This window comes from Mus caroli, unplaced genomic scaffold, assembly GCF_978045245.1.
Source record: "Mus caroli unplaced genomic scaffold, Mus_caroli_1 scaffold_11, whole genome shotgun sequence".
Taxonomy (NCBI): Eukaryota; Metazoa; Chordata; class Mammalia; order Rodentia; family Muridae; genus Mus; species Mus caroli.
The window spans coordinates 50119993-50142321 of record NW_028227266.1 but is presented as its reverse complement, the minus strand read 5'-3'; the positions used below and the strand labels follow the sequence as shown (position 1 = coordinate 50142321).

Genomic DNA, 22329 nt, shown 5'->3' with positions numbered 1-22329 from the left:
TGGGAGTTTGTTTTTAAGAAGGCAGACCACTTCCCCATGTGGAGTTATATTGTTTAAAGAGTTGAATCCCTCCTTCTGGTTCCTAGAATAATGTACATCAAGGATTCATTCATTGTATTGATTGTATGTACTTCAATTTTTTTTTTTTGTTTTGGTTTTTGGTTTTTTTGTTTTGTTTTGTTTTGTTTTGAGGCAGGGTTTCTCTGTATTGCCCTGGCTGTCCTGGAACTCACTCTGTAGACCAGGCTGGTCTCCAACTCAGAAATCCGCCTGCCTCTGCCTCCCAAGTGCTGGGATTAAAGGCATGCGCCACCACGCCCAGCAAATATTTTCATTTTTAAAATGTTATTTTATGTAATCATCCTCCTGCTCTCAGGCATTTGTGTTTCCTAATATCAATATCATAATGCTTTTACTGAATAGCTCAGTAAAAATTTGTTTTGTGTCTGTGGTTTAAGAATGTATCTCTAAACATAGTGATAGAAAAGAATACATGTTTTACCACAAGTTGAATTGATATGTAAACCCATTGAGCAAAGAATAAGAAAGCTGCTGGCCAGTGGTGGTGCTCACCTTTAATCCCAGCACTGAGGAGGCAGAGGCAGATGCATTTCTGAGTTCGAAGCCAACCTGGTCTATAGAGCAAGTTCCAGTACAACCAGAGCTGCACCTAGAAATCTTGTCTCGAAAAACAAACAAACAACAAACAAACAAACAAGAAGGTTGATTTCATCGTGCTTTAATTAAAGATTAACTTTAAAAATCTTTGACAGTTGGGTTGGTAAGGTTGCTGCCAAGCCTGAAGACCTGGATTTGATTGATGGGACCAACAAAGTGGAAGGAGAGAATCCGCTCTCACAGGTTGTCCTGTGACCTCAAGTGAGCACTGTAGTGTGCACATATAAATTGATGGTCCAGGTGACCGAGATGTACATAGTTCTGCAGAGTGTCGTTTGTGCGAGGTGTGGTAAATGCCAGGAGCTTTTATGTTGACTCATGTCAGTGACAGGGTTTTCTCTGTCAGTAGCTACTCCTTAGTGATGCTGTCACTCACTTTCTCTAATTTACAGATGACATCAGCTCTGCATTGTGAAACTAGATGGTAGCAAGGCAACCTTGTACCTAAAAAGTCAGTGACTGGGTAGGTCTATCCAACACAAGACTCAGGATCGCTAAGGATGGAGCCCAGCACAACACTGTAGATTTGCTTCAAACATAAAGGGTTTTGTTCATTGGTTTTGGTAATTCCACTTTGTAGTTTTCAAGCTCTGCTAATAATGTATGTGTTACTGTGTCAGAAGTTTGGACACATCTGGTTAAGATACATAGGTTGAAGAAGGAAGGTTTGTATTGTATGGGAAAGTCAGTCATATGCGGCCTCTGACATCAGCCTGCCCTAGCCCTGTCAGTTCTGGTCTCATCCTTAGTAAGAAGCTTAACTTCATTTCTGTTCCTACCCATGAAACCATCAAACACTATCTACTTTGTAGCCTTGCTTTTACTGGGACAAAATAATAAATGAGGGCTGATAAGACTGCTCGGTATGCAAAGGTGCTTGCTTCCAAGCCTGATGTCCGAAATCAAGAACCTACAGAGTGAAGGGAGAAAACTATCTCTCACGGGTGACCTCTGACATTCACAAGCACTACACACACACACACACACACACACACACACACACACACGATACAAAGCATTAAGACACACTTAACAGCATCATTGGTTTGATTGGACAGGAGGTTTTCTTTTGCTTTTTGTTTAATCCCTGACTTTTAATTGTATTGGGAGGATTTGAAGTTGTCAGATGTAAAACTTTTGTAAAATCAAGCTTTTATTGTTACAAATTTGCAAGCTTATATTTTTAGATTTTTCAAAAATCCTTTAAATCTATTACTTTATGTCTTTTAGGATGAAGCTAAAATTAGTTTTTATTCTTAGTCATCTGTACTCATTTCCTATTCAAAATTATGTGGGCTTCATTTTATCCTCTTCTGAGATTTACTCTGTTTCAGACTTGGCTTTTACTTCATAATTTATTTTAATTGTTTCATACACTTACATTGAATGGTTTGCTCATATAATTGAAGCCATCTCACTGCAACTTACACTTTTTAAATATTTGTGTCATTTTCTTTGGCCTGATTGAGTTGATTTTAGGCATTACTTTCTGGGAGTTTAGTTATAATTTTAAGATGACTAGTACAGCTATAAACAACTTGAAATGTACAATAAATGGTCTTTATAGATGAAATGTTCCTGGTTTTGCTAAGACAAAACAAGTACCTGGAGTAGCATAGAAGTCGTGAGTTTAGTCTGTCCAAGACCACATGAAGGGCTCACTCAATAAACGGGGATATTCTTAATGCTATCAATTATTTTTTACTACTTCAACCTATCTTTTAAAATTAAAATTGCAGTGTGATATTTTGGCATATTTTATCACATTTGTAAAACATAGAAAAGGTGTAAAATAATAATGAAAACATCTATAATTCTCACCTAAAGATAACTTAAAATGTTAGACTCCTTGTTTTTACTTTAAAATTCCTTTAATCATTACAAGCACATCCTTCAAAACCATGTATGAACATTACAGTTTCTGCTCTTCATATTCCTTTAAGGGATTCTTCTTACTGCCTGGATGACATTGAAAATAATAAAATATTACAATTTGATTTTTTTAAAAAAAGACTCAAGGTTAGAAAAGAGAAAGAAACATTAAAACTGATATCACAAACATAAAAAGAGATTACTTGGGCTTATTATGAAAAACGATAGGCTACCAACTAGGAAAGCCAAAGAGAAATGGATACATTTCTGGACACACAGATTTTGATAGAATTTTTCCCCATAATAAACAATTGAGGGACAAATGTCTCTGTATAGAGCTCTGTGCCTACAGTGCCTTCATTATGAATTTCATTTTTATCTTTGTCATTCTAAAATCATGTGCATGTATGTGAGTTTATACACACAAGTGTACAGATGTCTCCAGAGATCAGAAGAAATGTCAGATGCCCTAGAGCTGGAGTCAGAGGCACCTGACTGGTGAAAGTCACCTGAACTGAGTGCTGGAAGCTGATCTCAGGTCCTTTAACTGCTGAAGCAACTCTCCAACCCATATTTTAAACACACTGTCTGGCACGTGATCACAGCAGCTGACCTCTAGAGAAGGTATACTAGTTAGCATTCCTGTCAGCAGCACATGACTGTCCATTCCCATGCAGCTATCAGTGTCTATGCACACAGTCTGGTCGATTTGCCAGTGTGAGCGGATATAGTGCTTGGGAGCTGATTTTTACAGTCAGGAAACCAGACTGAGCTCCCAATGTGCTGCCGCATGGCATCTGTGTGCTCTGGGCCACATTTCAGTTTTGTTTCCTTAAGTCTCAGTTTTCTCATCTATCTATAAAATGGTGATAGTAACAGACAGCAGTTAGGATATGACCGTGTAGTATGACTGTTGGGAAGGACTGCCCTTAGCTGTTATAGTTATTAGGAACAGCTTCTCATTATCCATACTATGGTGATATGGGCACCCCATGATTTGAAACCAGAAATGCTCCAAAATGCAACTCTTGAGTATTAACATAATACCCCAAGTAAGAAATTGCATGCCATGAGAACATACTTGATGAATCACTTGATGGGGTGATTAGAATGTTATGTAATTAACCATATGTTCAATATGTAATAACCCCTTACTCAACTTGTTACATTTGTTATCTCCCCTTTTTTAAATTGGATATTTTATTTATTTACATTTCAAATGTTCTCCCCTTTCTTGGTTTCCCCTCTGCAAACCCTTATCCCATCCCCCTTAGCCTGCCTCTATGTTGGTGCTCCCCCACCCATCCACCTACTCCCACCCGACTCACCGCCATAGCATTCCTCTACACTGGAGCATCAAGCCTTCACAGGACCAAGGACCTCCCCTCCCATTGATGCAAGATATGGTCTGTATGACATCTGTCCAGGATCTTCTAGCTTTCATAGTCTCTGCTGAGAAGGCTGTAGTTCTGATAGATCTGCCTTTATATGTTAGTTGACCTTTTTCCCTTACTGCTTTTAATATTTTTTCTCTGATTTGTGCATTTGGTGTTTTGATTATTATGTGATGGGAAGAATTTCTTTTCTGGTACAGCCTATTTGGAGTTCTGTAGACTTCTTGCATGTTTATGGGCATCTCTTTCTTTAGGTTAGGAAAGTTTTTTTCTATAATTTTGTTGAACATATTTACTGGCTTTTAAAGTTGGGAATCTTCACTCTCTTCTATACCTATTATCCTTAGGTTTGGTCTTCTTATTGTGTCCTGGATTTCCTGGATGTTTTGGTTTAGGAGCTTTTGGCTTTTTGCATTTTTTTTTGACTGTTGTGTCAATGTTTTCTATGTTATCTTCTGCACCTGAAATTCTCTCTTCTAGCTCTTGTATTCTGTTGGTGATGCTTGCATCTATGACTCCTGATCTCTTTCCTAGGTTTTCTAACTCTAGATTGTCTCCATTTGTAATTTCTTTATTGTTTCTATTTCCAATATTAGATCCTAGACAGTTTTATTCAACTCCTTCACCTGTTTATGTTTTCCTGTAATTCTTTAAGGGATTTTTGTGTTTCCTCTTTAAGGGCTTCTTGCTGTTTACCTGTGTTCAGTATTTATTTAAGGGACTTATGTCCTTTCAAAAGTCCCTTATCATCATCATCATCATGAGATGTGATTTTAAATCAGAGTCTTGCTTTTCTTGTATGTTGGGGTATCTAGGTCTCGATGTGGTGAGAAAACTGGTTTCTGATGATGCCAACTATCCTTGTGTTTATGTTGCTTATGTTCTTGCCCTTGCCTCTCGCCATCTAGTTATCTGTTGTGTTAGCTGGTTTTGCTGTCTCTGACTGTGGCTTGTCACTCCTGCAATCCTGTGTGTTAGTACTCCAGGGAGACCAGTTTTTTTCTGGGAGGAATTTGGGTATGAAGAGCTGTGGCACTCCAGGGTGCAGAGGATCCTCTGCCGGTCTGTTCCATGTTTCCTGTGTCCTAATGGCTCTGGACGGGTCCTTCTTGGGCTAGGAATTTGAACAGAAGTGGTGATCTTACCTGTGCTCACAGGTGAGTCATACTCCTGGGAGACCAGCTCTCTCCCAGCAGTATTTGGGTATGGAGCGCAGTAGCATGGGATCAGCTCTGGGCGCAGACCTTGTTATCTCTTTAAAGTGAAATGCTCAGTTACTGCACAAATGCCGGTTCCATACAGACACACTCATTTACTAAATCGTTGCTTCCCCTACAGCCTTAGCCGTTGTTTACCAAGCCCAACAGGTTAAAAAGTTTTCCTAAGAGAAAGAAATGGGGTTAGTAGGGGCTGGAGAGATGGCTCAGCAGTTAAGAGCACTGACTGCTTTTCCAAAGGTTCTGAGTTCAATTCCCAGCAACCATGTGGTTACTCACAACAATTTGTAATGGGATCTGATGCCCTCTCCTGGTGGATCTGAAGACAGCAACAGTGTACTCACATTTGAAAAAGAAAAAAAGTACCCTTTATTTTTTTACATAACATATTCAAATTTCTTCCAAAAGAGACTTTGTAACCTGTCTCAGTCACTGAGCATGTCTCTCATGACAGGCATGCAAATTAGTGAACTGATGAATCTATTGGCTACTGACTTAAACCTCCATTGGCTTTGGATTGCAAATCTTTCCCCTTGTTATTTTCTCACTTTTCATCAAAGTATTACTTTAAAGCTGTTACTTGTACAGACTTGCAATAAAATTTAATTAACTAGGTACCATATAATTTATATGACCTGGATTTCAGTTAAATGACTATCAGTAGGATAAGCTTTTAAGTCATTGTTTGATTTCTTGCAAGTCAAAATGATTCTTTGGGGATATTTTTAAATACATGATTTTATCCAGTAGTAATATCTGGGGGAACTATTATGGCTTTAATTTTCAATAGTTAATTTGTCGGCCCATGAGGCAAGCTAACTGAAGAGTATGGCAAGACAGCAGCGTATTGCTTTAGGAGACATCGTGGGTAGAAATGACAAGGTTAGTTAGACCATACTGTAGGAAGGAATGGCTGTTCTTGTCTGTCTCCAGCCATGTAGTCTACAGGAAACTTTTAGCATCTCCCATCTGAGTCTTTAAACGGAAAGGAATGGTGCTGTTTAAAGGAAGCACCAGTTTCCTCTTAGGCACTTGCTTTATCCTCTTGTAATTGTGATTTCATTGCTTCTCTCCACCAGTGTCCCTGCCCCTGATAGGGTCTCACTATGGCCTTTGGCTGTCCTGGAACTCATGGTATACACCAGGCTGGACTCAAGCTCACAAAGATCCACCTGCCTCTGCCTCCCTAGTGCTAGGATTAAAGGACTGCAGCACCACACCTGGTCCATTTACAGCCTCCCATATTCCTGCCCACCAGTAAATCAATGTATTTCTTTTAAATTGGTAGTTGCCAACAATTTTCATGCATATTTTTCACCAGTTACCAACATTTTCTCATTAACATCACTAGCTAGAGTCTTTTGTGACATCGTAATCATTTTTTTAACAATATACTGTGTCTTAGGCTTTTCTGAACTAAATGTTACCTCTTTTTCCCTCGAGAAACATCGCTCTAGATTATTTTTGTTTTACAAATTAATAGGATGATATCACAAACAAAGGAATATAATAGGGCATGTGGGCTCTGAGGGCATTTGATTTTGTGGCTCTGTAAATGGAAGAACAGCTTGCAAGGTACGATAATAGACTTCTCCTGAAGGATGTTCTTTTTTCTGTATTAATAAGAAGAGAACTTTAGAGTTATTTCCGTGTGATGTAAGTAGTATGAGCTGTTTGATTCCTTGGCTCTTTAAACAAGTGGTATGTGGGACCCAATGAGAGCTGTTGCTTGCATGCTATCCTTTTGTCTAGGTTAATAGAGAGAACCTTTATTATTATCTACTGAGAATATGAAATAAAGAGTGTAAATCAAGCATTCTACTTTTTGTACTGACGTTTCCCTTACAAACAGTTTTAAGGATAGGCTTCTGCCTCTCCTCTGTGGCAGGTACTATTACAAGTTACTGTATGTATTAATCCCACTGGTCCTTGTAACAACCCTGTTCTAGAAATCATGCTGAAGATCTGAGAGACTATGAGCAGCTTCTCTAGGTACAAGGTTAGTTCCAGGCAGCAGGTTTGATGCTCTTGTGGCTCTTATACTCTAAATTGTAAATGTGTAAGTTATTCTAGCCTTGCTCATCCTCTTCTCATTAGATTCCTGCTGTAGCAAAGCGTACCCTAGGACTTACAGTAAGTATTCAGAGACAAAACCAGTGAATCATGTCTAGAAATAGAGGCACCTAAATAGCAACAAGTGATTCCATCTGCTCCTATTGCACTGAGAGATAGTGTTGAATGAAATAACCACATCTCTTTTTAAGTCTGAGGCCTGTGTGTAGCAAATGGATAAGTTACAGAAAATGACAAGTCCTCCCCTCATGTTTATATGTTAGAAAACCTAGTAGCTTATTCATATTTGAGATAACTTAGAACATACAGGATTGTGTTTGGTGTTGAGGTAGGAGTTCATTATGTAGGAGTTCACTGGAACTCATGACCCATTGACCTCTGCCTCTAGTATCTGAACTACTACTAATAGATCATTTTAATACAACCAACATTCCTGGTTTTCTTCCTAATATATTTTTATAACTGATTTTTACAAGAAAGTACATAGTGTGTTGCACATGTGATATGAAAATATAATTAATACTTACTGACTGTGTTATTATGCATCTAATACTAGTCTAAGGGTTTGATCATTAAATTTTAAAATAAACCATATTATATGCCATTATTTTCCACAACTGGGGATAACCAGGCATGGAGAGATTAATTTGCCCACGACCTTAGGTAGGTCGATACATGGGTAAGTAGACAGACAAACACACACACACACACACACACACACACACACATGTACTCTCTTAGTGAACTATTAGTACATATAATCTTCCATCAAATGTGTGCATACTTGTGATCACATTTAAATATCATATGTAGCATCTAAAAACTTGGTCATTCCTCTTACACTATATCAGGGTCAACATATACTCATGTATGTACACAAGGCTCATGCACACACATACACACACATTGTTCTTTTATATTACAATATGACTAGTTAAAAGTTAAGGTGCAGGTATAAAAGTTGGGTGGGAAGAGGCACTCTGATTCTTTTACATTGTAATATGTGTCTGTGTATTCCATATATATATATATATATATATATATATATATATATATATATCTGAGTTGATATATATATCAAGAGTCTCAGATAAGCACTGACAAGTTGAGTTGTAGTTCACTAAAGTTTCATGTATAACAAGTATTTTCTAAGACATTAACAACAGCTAGTCATGTTATAGAAGTTCAAAGGAGTTGGGGATCTTTAAACATTAAGATCTTATGGAAAGCTGGGTGTGGTGGCGCACACCTTTGATCCCAGCACTCAGGAGGCAGAGGCAGGCGGATTTCTGAGTTAGAGGCCAGCCTGGTCTACAAAGTGAGTTCCAGGACAGCCAGGGCTACACAGAGAAACCCTGTCTCAAAAACAAAAACAAACAAAAACAAATCTTACGGAAAAGTGAGCTTTGGATTTGACTTAGGATGATGGCTGTGGTCATAATAAGAGCACCTCAGGCAGATCTCTTTTTTTCTTAAATATTTTATTGTTTAAATGCATTTTATACATCAAACATATTAATAATTTTGAGTATTTTGAGAGTCAAATTATAGATAAAAAATTTGTTCAACTTTTATATTCATATTTTTCATACCCTAAAAATATCATTAATGAACATTTAATACTATCCATAACTGAGGATCCTATATATAATGTTGAATACTAAATTGTTTCAAAATATACAGAAAATTTTGGGGGAATTAAGTATATTAAAGAGCATAAAATATTAAAAATAAATCATTACAAAATATATTTAAAAACCCTTATATAATACTACATGACCTAGTGAGAGACTATTTAAAATACATTATATATCTGTGTATATTGTCTACTATAGGTTTACTTTAAAAAGATTATCAGTGTTTCCAGGACAGAAGTTATTTTATCAGTAAGTATATTTTAAAAATTTCAAAATAGCAAAAACTCTTTGAAGCTAAACATTAAGAAAATGCTGATTTCAAGCACAAGGAGAAGAGTTGTCAATAATATTTCCATGATGTTTGTAGAACATGATTTTAATATTTTTAGGATGAAATGTTCTATAAATATCTGTTAGATCCATTTGGTTCTTAACTTCTGTTAGTTTCACTGTGTCTCTGTTTAGTTTCTGTTTCCATGATCTGTCCATTGCTGAGAGTGGGGTGTTAAGAGTGGGGGGTTGAACTCTCCCACTATTATTGTATGGGGTGTGATGTGTGCTTTGAGATTTAGTAAAGTTTCTTTTATGAATGTGGGTGCCCTTGCATTTGGAGCATTAATGTTCAGAATTGAGAGTTCATCTTGGTAGATTTTTCCTTTGACCAGTATGAAGTGTTCTTCCTTATCTTTTTTTGATAACTTTTGGTTGAAAGTTGATTTTATTTGATATTAGAATGACTACTCCAGCTTGTTTCTTGGGACGATTTGCTTGGAAAATTATTTTCCAGCCTTTTACTCTGAGGTAATATCTGTCTTTGTCACTGAGGTGTGTTTCCTGTATTCAGCAAAATGCTGGGTCCTGTTTATGTATCCAGTCTGTTAGTCTATGTCTTTTGAAAGGGGAATTGAGTCCATTGATGTTAAGAGATATTAAGGAAAAATGATTGTTACTTCTTGTTATTTTTGTTGTTAGAGGTGGAATTATGTTTGTGTGGCTATCTTCTTTTGGGTTTGTTGAAAGATAGCTTTCTTGCTTTTTTCTAGGATGTTGTTTCCCTCCTTGTGTTGGTGTTTTCTATCTTTTATCCTTTGTGGGGCTGGATTTATGGAAAGATATTATATAAATTTGGTTTTGGCATGGAATATCATGTTTTCTCCAAAATTAAGAGTTTTGTTGGGTATAGTAGCCTGGGCTGGCATTTGTATTCTCTTAGAATCTGTATGACATCTGCCCAGGATCTTCTAGCTTTCATAGTCTCTGCTGAGAAGAATGATATAATTCTGATAGGTTTGCCTTTATATGTTAGTTGACCTTTTTCCCTTACTGCGTTTAATATTTTTTCTTTGTTTAGTGCATTTGGTGTTTTGATTATTATGTGATGGGAAGAATTTATTTTCTGGTCCAGTCTATTTGGAGTTCTGTAGACTTCTTGTATGTTCATGGGCATTCGTTCTTTAGGTTAGGGAAGTTTTCTTCTATAATTTTGTTGAACATATTTGCTGGCCCTTTGAGTTGGGAATCTTCACTCTCTTCTATACCTATTATCCTTAGGTTTTGTCTTCTCATTGTGTCTTGGATTTCCTGGATGTTTTGGGTTAGGAGCTTTTTGCCTTTTGCATTTTCTTTGACTGTTGTGTCAATGTTTCTATGTTATCTTCTGCACTTGAGATTCTCTCTTCTATGTCTTGTATTCTGTTGGTGATGCTTGCATCTATGACTCCTGATCTCTTTCCTAGGTTTTCTAACTCCAGGGTTGTCTCCCTTTGTGATTTCTTTATTTTATTTTTTTGGTTTTTCGAGACAGGGTTTCTCTGTATAGCCCTGGCTGTCCTGGAACTCACTTTGTAGACCAGGCTGGCCTTGAACTCAGAAATCCGCCTGCTTCTGCCTCCTGAGTGCTGGGATTAAAGGCGTGTGCCACCAGGCCCTGCTCTGTGATTTCTTTATTGTGTCTATTCCCATTTTTAGGTCTTGGATGGTTTTGTTCATTTCCTTTGCCTGTTTGTTTGTGTTTTCCTGTAATGTAAGGGATTTTTGTATTTCATTTTTAAGGGCTTCTAGCTGTTTTATCTGTATTCTCCTGTATTTCTTTAAGGAGTTATTTAGGTCCTTCTTAAAGTCCTCCATCACCATCATGAGAAGTGATTTTAGATCCAGATCTTACTCTTCTGGTGTGATGCTGTATCCAGGACTTGCTATGGTGGGAGAATTCGGTTCTGATGATGCCAGGTGACCTTGGTTTCTGTTGCTTATGTCTTACGCTTGCTTCTTGTCATCTGATTATCTCTAGTGCTACCTGCCCTTGCTAGATCTGACTGGATCCTGTCCTTCCTATAATCCTGGTTGTGTCAGAGTTCAGCTGTCTCTGTGATCCTGTGTTTCTGTGTTCCTGTGATCCTGGGTGTGTCAGAGCTCCTGGGAGTCAAGCTGTTTCTGGGACCCTGAGATCCTGGTGTGACCAAGATCCTGGGATCCTTGGTCCTGAGCATGTTAGAGAGCCTGGGAGTGGAGCTTCTTCTGGGTGCTATGGGACTGGCTATGGAGTTTGCACCCAAGGTGCACTCAGGGCACCGGCCCAGACAGGAAGGAACCCATGCTATTGGTCAAACAGAGTTTCTGGGCTCCCAGGTTCTGCTGATCCCAGTTACTTCCAGTGTACCCATGCTATTGGTCAAACAGAGTTTCTGGGCTCCCAGGTTCTGCTGATCCCAGTTACTTCCAGTGTTGGGGCAGATGTTGTGCCCTCACCTCTGATCCTATGATCCTGGGAGTGTTAGAGCACCTGGGAGTGGATCCTCCTCTCTCGGGCAGATCTTTTAACTTCTGCATCTTTGTTTTTGCTGTCTCTTTACTACAAGTAAAACAAAAAGTACGACTATAGGGCCAGAGGAAGCCCAAGTCATAGACAGAGTCTTGAATACAAAGACAATTAGCAACTTCTTATTTGAAGCTGTTTATCTGTGTAGCCTAAAAATGATGTCATTGGAAGCAATTTTGTCAGGAAGGACACTTAGGGGTAATTAAGGAGATGAAATTAAGAGTCAAGCTTTCTAAGCCTGAGGGGAGGGTATTCTTTGCCCACCTGGAGGTTTTTTATATTCAGGAGGAGGAAAAAGATGAGAAGAGAAAACAACCAGGATTTAATTAACTAGAACTTAATGAAACAGATGAAAAATGGACAGAGGGTGAATAGTTTCTAGAATGCCCCAGTTGTAGCAGGGAAGAGTTCCTAAATCAGGCGAGAACCACCACACGGTTCACATGTGAATGCAAACCTGTGTTGTGTTTTCCAAGGCTGAATGGTTTTTGAATGTTTTAGCCCTGAAACATGGGCCGTCTTTTGATTTAATGTTATTAGCTACCACTTTTTTCCCTTCTGCTTCTGTTAATATCACCTCATCAGATAACCTTCAGCCCACTCTAAGTAACTCTAAGAGAACTGCCAATTACAGCCCCATATACCTCTGGCCACACTTTTTGGGTGAAAGAATGAACTCATGACCCAAACCTGCATTTGTAAGATTGTGTCAGGAATTTGAATAGCCGTCCCAGAGGCATCAGATGAAAGCATTCCAGAAACCTGACAGGTCAAACCTGGAGTTCTGTCCTGGTCTTTGGCCTTCTAGAAAGTTTAAAAGTTGAATTCTTTTTTTGATCCTTGTCTTAGTCAGGGTTACTATCGCTGTCATGAAACAGCATGACCAAAGCAACTTGAGGAGGAAAGGGTTTGTTTGGTTTGCATAATACAAGCCAAGGACCACTGAAGGAAGCCAAAGTAGGAATTCAAGCCAGGAAGGAACTTGGAGGCAGAAGCTGATGCAGAGGCCAAGGAGGGATGCTGCTTACTGCCTTGCCCCATGGCTTGCTCAGCCTGCCTCCTTACAGAATCAAGAACCACTAGTTTGGGGATGACACCACCCACAATGCTCTGGGCTGCTCCCACATCACGCACATCAATCATTATTAAGAAAATGTTCCACAGACTTGCCTACAGCCTGATCTTATGGAGGCATTTTCTCAAAAGAGGTTCCCCTCTCACCAATTACTCTAAAGCCTTTATCAGGTGGACATAAAATTAGCCAGTGTAAGCCTGTAAGCTTTTTATAAAATTTATTTTTCTTTAAAAGTTTGTTTTTCCTGTGGATAAAGATTTTTAAAAATACACATTGGTTGTTTCTTATTATGTGGTGTGGTTGTCTTTGAGACACCATCTCATTCTGACGCCCAGGTCAGCCATGAGCTCAGCGTTTTCCCTTCCCAGTGCTAGGATAACAGCTATAAACCCCTGCACCTAATTTCTTACTCCCTTTGTTCTTTCTACTTTTATTTGCTGTTGGTATATTGGGGTTACTTTTAGGATCAAATAAGTCTTATACCAAAGATTTTATACTTCATTCTTGGTATGGATTGGGGAAGATGTTTTTATTATAAAACAGTACTGTATTTTTTTATTAATCATTTCATTCATTTACATTTCAGGCCAGTATTGTTTTTTTGGTGTTTATTTTATTTTATTTTATTTTTTATGGCTTGAAAGGAAGATGTGTCTTGATTATTTTAACCTACTTCTCTATCCGCCAACCATGGTTAACAGTGAGAATTGCCAATTACTTCACTGAAGAAGTGGGAGCAGAGGATGTGTTTGGAATCTGAGCTCTGCACTGTGGTCCAGCAGGCTATTTCCATTGGTTTTGTTTCCATCTGAATTGTAATGAATTAGTGTGTTTTGTTGTTTGCTTACTTTACTGTGTGAGGTGTGGAATTTGCAGGTCCAGCTGGCCTCCAGTTTGGGGTTCTCCCACCTGCACATCCTGAGAGCTGAGACGGTGGGCAGGTGTCACTACATCTGGCCTCTTAGCATATTGATGGCCAGCCAATATGATTATTGTTAGGTTATAAGCTTTTTTAATATAAAATCATTTATATTTGATGATTTTCCTTACTGATTACAGCTAATACTTCTTACAGTTGTTAAATACAGGATGTACTTTATTATATTTTTGGTTGGATTATACTCAGGGCCAGATGCAAACATAAACTATGTTGAAGTTTTCATCCTGTGCCTCCTCTTCCTGGTCTTCTCTGGGCAAAGGAACTTAGGAGAATGTATATTTCTTCAGAACATTCTAGAATCACCATATAAACAGTGATATCAGCTCTTGGCATATAGTTGATACTTTCTTTTAACTGATACTATGCAGTAGTTTATATTTAGTTCATATAGTTAGTATTCTCAGTGTTGTGCTCAAGGTTTTAGATAACACTCAGAAAAATAGTTTCATGGATGGAAGATCTCATGCCTTCTGTACTGGCTAGTTTTGTGTCAACTTGACACAGCTGGAGTTATCACAGAGAAAGGAGCTTCAGTTGAGGAAATGCCTCCATGAGATCCAACTGTAAGGCATTTTCTCAATTAGTGATCAGGGGGGAAAGGCCCCTTGTGGGTGGTGCCATCTCTGGGCTGGTAGTCTTGGGTTCTATAAGAGAGCAGGCTGAGCAAGCCAAGGGAGGCAAGCCAATAAAAAACATCCCTCCATGGCCTCTGCATCAGCTCCTGCTTTCTGACCTGCTTGAGTTCCAGTCCTGACTTCTTTGGTGATGAACAGCAGCATGGCAGTGTAAGCCGAATAAACCCTTTCCTCCCCAACTTTGCTTCTTGGTCATGATGTTTGTGCAGGAATAGAAACCCTGACTAAGACACCTTCCTAACTAAAATGCTCAGATGTAGCTATTAGTACCCAGTTTATGTTTTTTAAACTATGTATATAAGTTATCTTTTATTTGGATGGTTAGTTCATTTTTTTACACCCTGAGAAATAACAAATTTGGCTAAAATTTTATCTTGTAACTTTCGGGCACAATTGGGAGATTTTGATAGGATAATCTTCCATGCTGTTGCTGTCAATCAGAATCCAGAGTGCTCATATATTAAAGAGAAAGGTAACACACTGGGAAAGATAACAGTCAGTGTGAGTCACCTCTGGCCAAGAGACTGGCTTCCAAGCACAGCCTCCAGGCACCTTTGCATCACTTTCCTGCTTCACCACAGTACAAGGCCTGATATCAAATGATAGATTCACCCTTCGAATTGACAGTTGTGGGGAACACCAAAAGCTGAGCTGGCTCCTTTTCTCTGTGTTACTTTGTCTTGTTTCTGTCATATAAGTCTTTTGCAATGACCCAAACAGAGCTCGTAAGGATCAGCTGTTTTTATTTGTCCTGCAATGGGAAGGCCTATGTCACTAAAAATGGCAGATTGGGCCCTTTTCACCTACAGATGTTTTAATGTGCTTAACATTATCCAATACTGGCAAGCAAGAGGGTATAAATATCACAGCAGGATCTGATTAGTTTTTTCAGATCACTGCCCTTATTTGCTGTTTGAAAAAAAGCTTAATCCAGTGCTGTAGCTCAGGCTTCCTGCTGCGCCCTGGGGTAGCTTTCCTTCTTTGTGATTCCTCCCCTCTAGCATTAAAGCTATAAACTAGTAACTATGGTAGCAAGTGATAAAGAAAAGGAGAAAGCTAAGGGACATGTAATTGTCCATTCAGACTAGGTAGTTTCCTTTGACAAACAAAAGGAAAAGGCCTTAATATTAATATTAGTACTGTTCTCACCATGTCTTCTGCTTGGGTTTTTGGTTGGAGCTGTAATTACTGTGCATGGATTTATGCTGTCCTCATCATATTTATCTGGTTTAGGCCTTATTGCTTTCAGAGTTGATACCTTTTTTCCCACTTTTTAAAAGAGCTCTGGGGATGGAAGGAGGTAGAGATGGATCCCAATTTTCCTCATTTCTGTGATACACGTTTCCCCAAAGTGAGGCTTTGCGTTCTGTGTACTTGACCTAGTAATTTGCAATAAACTGTGATGATAAAGACACTTTACCTTACTTTTCAGTGAGCTAATAAAGTCAGACCAGAGGTTTAACTGCTGCTACTTCACTCCAGTGCTTGGCAGAAAAATAGTAGCGCTTGCTTCAGAAATTAACACAACACCCAAAATCTAGCAGTTGTGTTTTATTCAACCATGTTGTCACTGGGCTGACAAGATGGCTTAGTGGGTAAAGGAGCTTGCCAAGCACAACAACCTGAGTTTGATCACTGGGTCCTACATGGTGGAAGGAGGGAGGCAACTTAAGAAAGTTATCCCCTGACCTCCACACTCGCACAGACACACAGACACATACACACACAGACACATAGACACACACACACAGCTTCAGTAAATACTAAGTTCTAGTGAAAACATCCATAGACATGATGACCTATAATATCATACTATATTTTTTATTTCTGGAAATAGATATCAGGTTTTTAGTCAGCATGGTGAATGTTTGTAGTGAGATAGCTGAGATTTTTAAGTGTATGAAAAAGATTTTTCATTTTGTAAATAGAGAAACATCTGACTTGTGTTTGAGCGAACATGAAAAGGACAAGGGCAGAAGTCCCGAAGAAAGAGAACTTCCTTGTCCAAGGTTTTCACAGATGGCCCCATGTGTGTGAAAAGAGAAGTTGACTTAGGTTGTTTCAGGTATTTTAGTTTTATATCTTTAAAGTCTGGGCTCTGCATAATACTGGAATTTCATTTGCATTTCAGTGAAAAGGGAGTGTGTATGTGGAACAGTGTGTACAGCTGTATGTGTCCATGTGCATGTGTGACATACATACATGTACATGTGTTGCTTCTAGACTACACACATGGGTAGTCTATATCACATAAGTAGAGCAACTGTAGATTTCTTTTCAGTAAGGAATAACTACAATGTCTTATGGTGTTGACATCTGGATTAAATGTTTTCATAATCCTAGCTCACTCAAGAAATAACCTATGCAGCACTCAGAAGCAAGTAGCCCGTAGGATTATAAATGCAGTCATGTAGAAGGTGGGAGTAAATCAAGGATACTTATTTAGTATACTTGAGATGTCCTTCAAAATTATCCCAGTATTTCTTGTTAATACTAACATATTCTAGTCTTTAATTTGAGTATTACAACTTTGAAATTTTATGAAATACATTTTTAACAAGTATGTTATAAAAGGTTTTGTTTTTACTTAATTAGATGGCTAACCAGTATCTATAATAAGAGAGTTTTACATTGCTATATTACATAGCTCAGCTGGTCTGGTCTAATGATTTTAGGTTAAAGTTAGTTTTGTTTAAATGTACATTTTTATGTTACTTGTTTTCACAAACTTAAACCAAATTAGTATTTTATTTTACTATACTTCTGGAGAACTTTTAAAATTAATTCTATTTGTAAACTCATATGCCTTTGATTTTGCTATTTTCACCAGCTCTAAGTTTTATTATCTTGTAACACACTAACAGATACCTTTTTTTGTTGTCTTTGTTGTTTTTTTTTTTTTCCAAGACAGGGTTTCTTTGTGTAGCCCTGGCTGTCCTGGAACTCACTTTGTAGACCAGGCTGGCCTCAAACTCAGAAATCCGCCTGCCTCTGCCTCTCCAGTGCTGAAATTAAAGGTGAGCTCCACCACCCACCACCGACCAGCTAACAAATACTTGAAAGTACAGATTTTCCACTGTAGCCAGAGAAATAGATTAACCATAACTTCTGCCCCATTTCACCAGTAACTGATCTATTATAGGAGATTGCTGCAATAGTTAACTGCTACTTTGACACACCTCATTTTCTTTCTCTCTCAAAGAAAGATGAAACACTAATAGACTAATATATAGCCTCAACTTTTTTGGAAACATGCAACTTTTACTACTTTAAAATATAATTGCTTTCTTTGTTTTCGTGCTTTAAAAACAGAGGCAAGGCTGAAGTCTGCCCAAGCCAGGTGTTTCTTGTTGGCAGCCTGCTCCCTAATGACTGCTCGCATAGAGCAGCTGCCTACTAGTCAGCTTTGTATGGCCTATTGTTGCTGCACACCCCTCGTTTAATACACATGCTGCCCGGGGCAGACCCAAGAATGACATCAGCTTGCTTATCTTAGGAACCTATGAACCTGACGCAGGGTGCTGAGGTTGTCTTGCATCTGCCTGACTAACTAATTGTGAGCTTTCTGGCCTGTGATTGGCTGTTGCTCCACTCGGTAATAGGTTAAGCAAAGACATTGCCATTCCATCTGTTCAACCACTCATTGTTCTTCTTGCCTGCCTGGAAGTCTGCAGCTAAAATTGTTGTTACTGCTGGAGCTGCCACAGAAACCAATGTCTTTGTATTTTCCTGCTAATGTAAGTATCTGTGCTTTTACTGCTTTTAGAAGTTAAACTTGGCTGTAAAGGCTATAATCTCAGCTCTGTGCAGGAGAAGAGGCACCACAAAAGAAAAGGAAAATGTTGGTGCCAGTATGCTAAGAGAATCTGGTTCTTTCTGTGAAAATATATCTGTGAGGCAGAGTTTTATATTTGTATGTTTTTGCATACACTTACTTTTAGCTTGTGAATGCTTGTAAGCCTCGGGCATTAAATAATCACCTGGAGCTTAGGGCAAGTTATACGCAAGTTCTAATGCCCTGCTAAATAACAAATTTAGATTTTCTCTTGTCAAGTGCTTTTGTTTCTCCCAGCATCCCTGTGAAATGCTGGTCAGGTTCAGTGGATTGTTTCTGTTGTGTGAAGAGTCTAGTTTGCAGAGATGGATTGAGACTGATCGCTGTTTCCAACAGCTGCTTTTAAAGATGATGATTAAGCATTCAGGTGCCTTGTCAACAATGTCAGTATTCGTGTGGAATTTAGTTCCTTTCTCCTTCTTTTCCTCTTCTGTTAATTTCAGATATCAGTTTGAAGATACCATCCCAGTTAGGTTCAAGAGTTCTGCAATGGGGAGCTGAGAAGTAGACAAAGACTTTCATCTGTCAGTTGGGAGGGAAAGAAAGAACATAAAGGGTTAAAGAGAGGTTTTCATTTCTACCACATGCCCTATTGTGTGAACATATGCATAAGTCTATTGAAAGTTTTCAGAAGATAGGCAGGCCACCAGTTGCTGGTCTCCTGCAGTTCCAGTAGACATCTGTTGCCCCAGAACATTAACCAATCTGTTCAAAGGAACATCCTTCCTTTGTTAGCTAGAGGGGTGCAGACAACAGTGCTCACTCAAGTACAATGGTAATTAAATACGGGAAGACCATAGCAGTAGGTATTTATTACATATTCATTATTTTACTCTCATTGTTCTCTAGTATAACCATTTGGATAGCAACCAGAACCTACTTTCATGCATTGTGACTTTACAAACAAATAATTTGATGTAGCAAGTTTATGGTCTAATATTCCTGGTCACTATAGTGCTCTTTAGAATGATAAAAACAAGCTTTACCCAGTTTAAGGTGAGTTGCTATCCAAGTTGCCTATTGAGAACTATCAAACAATCTTTTTACTAAATAGAGGAATTCCAGTAGATGCAATAAATTTCAGATCAGTGCCCTTCATGTCCTACACCTGCATTTAGCCACTATAGAGTTATTTTTTTTTTCGACCACTGAAAGCATAAGTCACTCTTCATCATCATCTACAAAATCAACATAATTTGTTCTTTTTCAACGAATACTATTATTTAGTTTTAGATAGTCTTTATCAAAAAAAAGAGTGAATTTCTGATATATCTAGAGATAGTCTATGGATATTTTAAAACTGGATATGTCTTTATTGTATTTTTGCCTAGTATTTTTTTGTGTTCAATAACAGAATATCTTTATTATATCTGGGTATAATGTACAAGCCACCATATAGAATGGTTCTGTGATACAAAGTTTACAGTTTCTTCTCAGAGTTTTTGGTGACTCTGGAAGTACAAGCTGGTCTACTCTGTAGTGATGCTGTGACTCTGCTTCTGCAGGAACAGAGGAAAATGACCATAATAGTTGATTTTATTTGAGTTTTATACTTGCATAAGCTTAGGCTTGACTGAATAATACAAAACTTAAAAAGTCTAAACCATTCATGGTTTAGAAATTAAAAGATATTATTGCATTACATATGATAAGTAACACATTCTATGAATTCTTTTTCTTTGTAAACTTAGTAATCATTGTTAAACTGCTAAGCAGACAGAAGCACCGTGGCACTCTTCACTGTGCACAGCTTTGGGTGTTAACTTCTTTAAGCTCTGTGTGTCCCACTACTGCTATTTGTATCTCTTCAAATATTAAGGCTCATATCAAATTCTGGATTGTTTTTAAAGGCCCTATTTAGTCATGGCAACTTTTTACTAGCTACAACTTGATGAGAAGCATTCTACAAATGGAATTTTTAAAATCCAAATGTTTACCATCTCAGTCAATACAAATCAAGTTATTGCATCTGTTCATTTAAAACCTAGACCATGCTTGCATTTAGTTTTAACATTGGAAAGCACTATTGGCTATTATTGAAAAACATATTGTGAAATGTCATTTAAATAGTATGTACAAATGAAATTGAAAGTATTAGTGTTTGCTAACTATGTTACTATAAAGAACTATTAAATAGTTTAATGCTATAAAAACAACCAAATCCATTTCTCCCAGCCTTACACTATAGCCATGTGGTAAAGGACATAGCAAAACAGATCCGGGTACGACCACTGGTGCTTTTCAAGTACTAGCCTGAAGGAGAAATAGAAGGATTGACTGAAGTGCAGTTTTAAACTGGTCAGGCTTTTTTGTTTCAAAACTTTGCAGTATCTGGGCTTGCCACTTTGAAAAGTGAAAATTAAGAAAATCTACATATCTTTCAGTCAGAAATTTTCATCTCACTGTCTGTATTTTCCAGAGGTATTTATCATGTCTGATACAGATCCCCCAGCTCAAAAACACAACAAAACTGCTCAATATTAAAATAATATCCCCTAGTTGAACTCAACAATTTGGTCAGCAAGTCATTATCTTGAATTATCTCACAACACCACTTATGCAAACCCCAAACTTTTCAGGGGAGATCAAAAATATTTCCCATTAAATGCACTTCCTGCAGTCAGACCAGATTGTGGGGTTTACAGAACAATGATGTCGGAGCGTCCAGATTGGCTTGGCAGCTGCATTGTTCTCTGAGGGTAAACCAGACGCACTTAAGTCCCAGTCTCTTTTATAGGCTTTTGTTCATACCAAATTATTCTTTCACTGTGCTAGCATTCATGATGGCATGTTAAAGGAGTGCAGCTTAGCAACCATCTTCTGGTTGCCAGGCAGCCCAGCTTCCAATAGATTTTTCTTGTTTAAGATACTTTTGGTGGGAGCTCTACTAAGGCCACGGTGTAGATTTTCTTTTAACTGTATCCCATTGTTAGGATGCTGCTGTGATTTGTTACTTGCATTATGGTATTAGTGCATTACTGTAGTTAATAAATCACGGAGGACAGATTTACTTTCAGATCCCTCCCTTAATTCAAGTAATTGGGCCATGCATAGCCATATTAATAGAAAAAGTTGAAATGGACACAGCTTCACAATGAAGCAGATGCTCTTTACCCGTGGGGTTTCCAGGAACTAGGAAGTTAGTTGAGTGTCTCTTTAGTGAGTGCTGTATTAGTAGAACAGCTGTATTAGGAGAACATTCAAGCTCTCAGTTATCCTCAAAGAACAAACCCTGAAGAAACTCCTATAGAAATGTGTAGGACTTGTATCCCAAGGAAATATTGAAATTTTGTATATTTAAAGATCTCATGTCCGTTAGTATCTATCATATTTAATGGAATTCATTACATTGTGGGGAAATAGTTGCTCCTGGTAGTGGCTTTATTATATCAAAATTTAAATTTCAAAATCATCATTTTCTTTTAATGTTTATATAATTGGGTTCTTCTGGTATGTATATTTTGTTTAAGAGCTTCAGTTTAAAATATTTCTCCAATTTTCTTTTTTAGATTATCCAAATAGGTGTTTTTATGACAGTCTTAGGTTTAGCTACTCTTGACTTGCTAATTAATGGTAGAACACCAGAATTTCCTTAATAACTCGTGTTGTTTGTTTAGTCCTCAAAATGATGTAGAAAGAGAAAATAGCCTTTTTTTTCTGACCTACCCCTAGTAGAGAATTAGATTATTTCCAGTTGGCCTTAAGGAAAAGTAGTGTAATGGCAGAAACATTTGAAACGGGAAAAATAGTCCTACAAGGAAACCAAAGAAAAGATTGAGTTTTTAACAAAATGCAGGTGTACTGTTAATCTGAGAGCAGACAAGGTCAGCTCAAGTTGGCATGACCATAAACAAGTATTAGTCTGATGCAGTACAAAAATACTTTCTATCAAAAAATATCAAAAAACTGATAGAATAGTATGCCTGCTTGCCTCAAATTTTATGTAGAATAAAATCTGTATCTCTTTGCTAATTAATAAAGGACCATAATATTCAAAAGTATTTTCTGTTATAATGTTCAGTATTCAAAAAGTCATAATTATTGATGAAAAAGTATATTCATCACAAAATGGAAGATAATTAGCCATTTTTTCTTCTTCTTGAGACAAATTGGGTTGGAACTCATTATGTAGCCCAAGTTAATCTCAAAGACACC

The 22329-nt window shown here is 37.9% G+C and overlaps 1 protein-coding gene across 3 annotated transcripts in view; it reads left to right on the top strand.

Annotated features, from left to right (window-relative positions):
• Positions 1 to 22329, top strand: part of Zc3h12c (zinc finger CCCH-type containing 12C) — a 61115-nt gene that overhangs the window by 4102 nt on the left and 34684 nt on the right. The window lies entirely within an intron of this gene.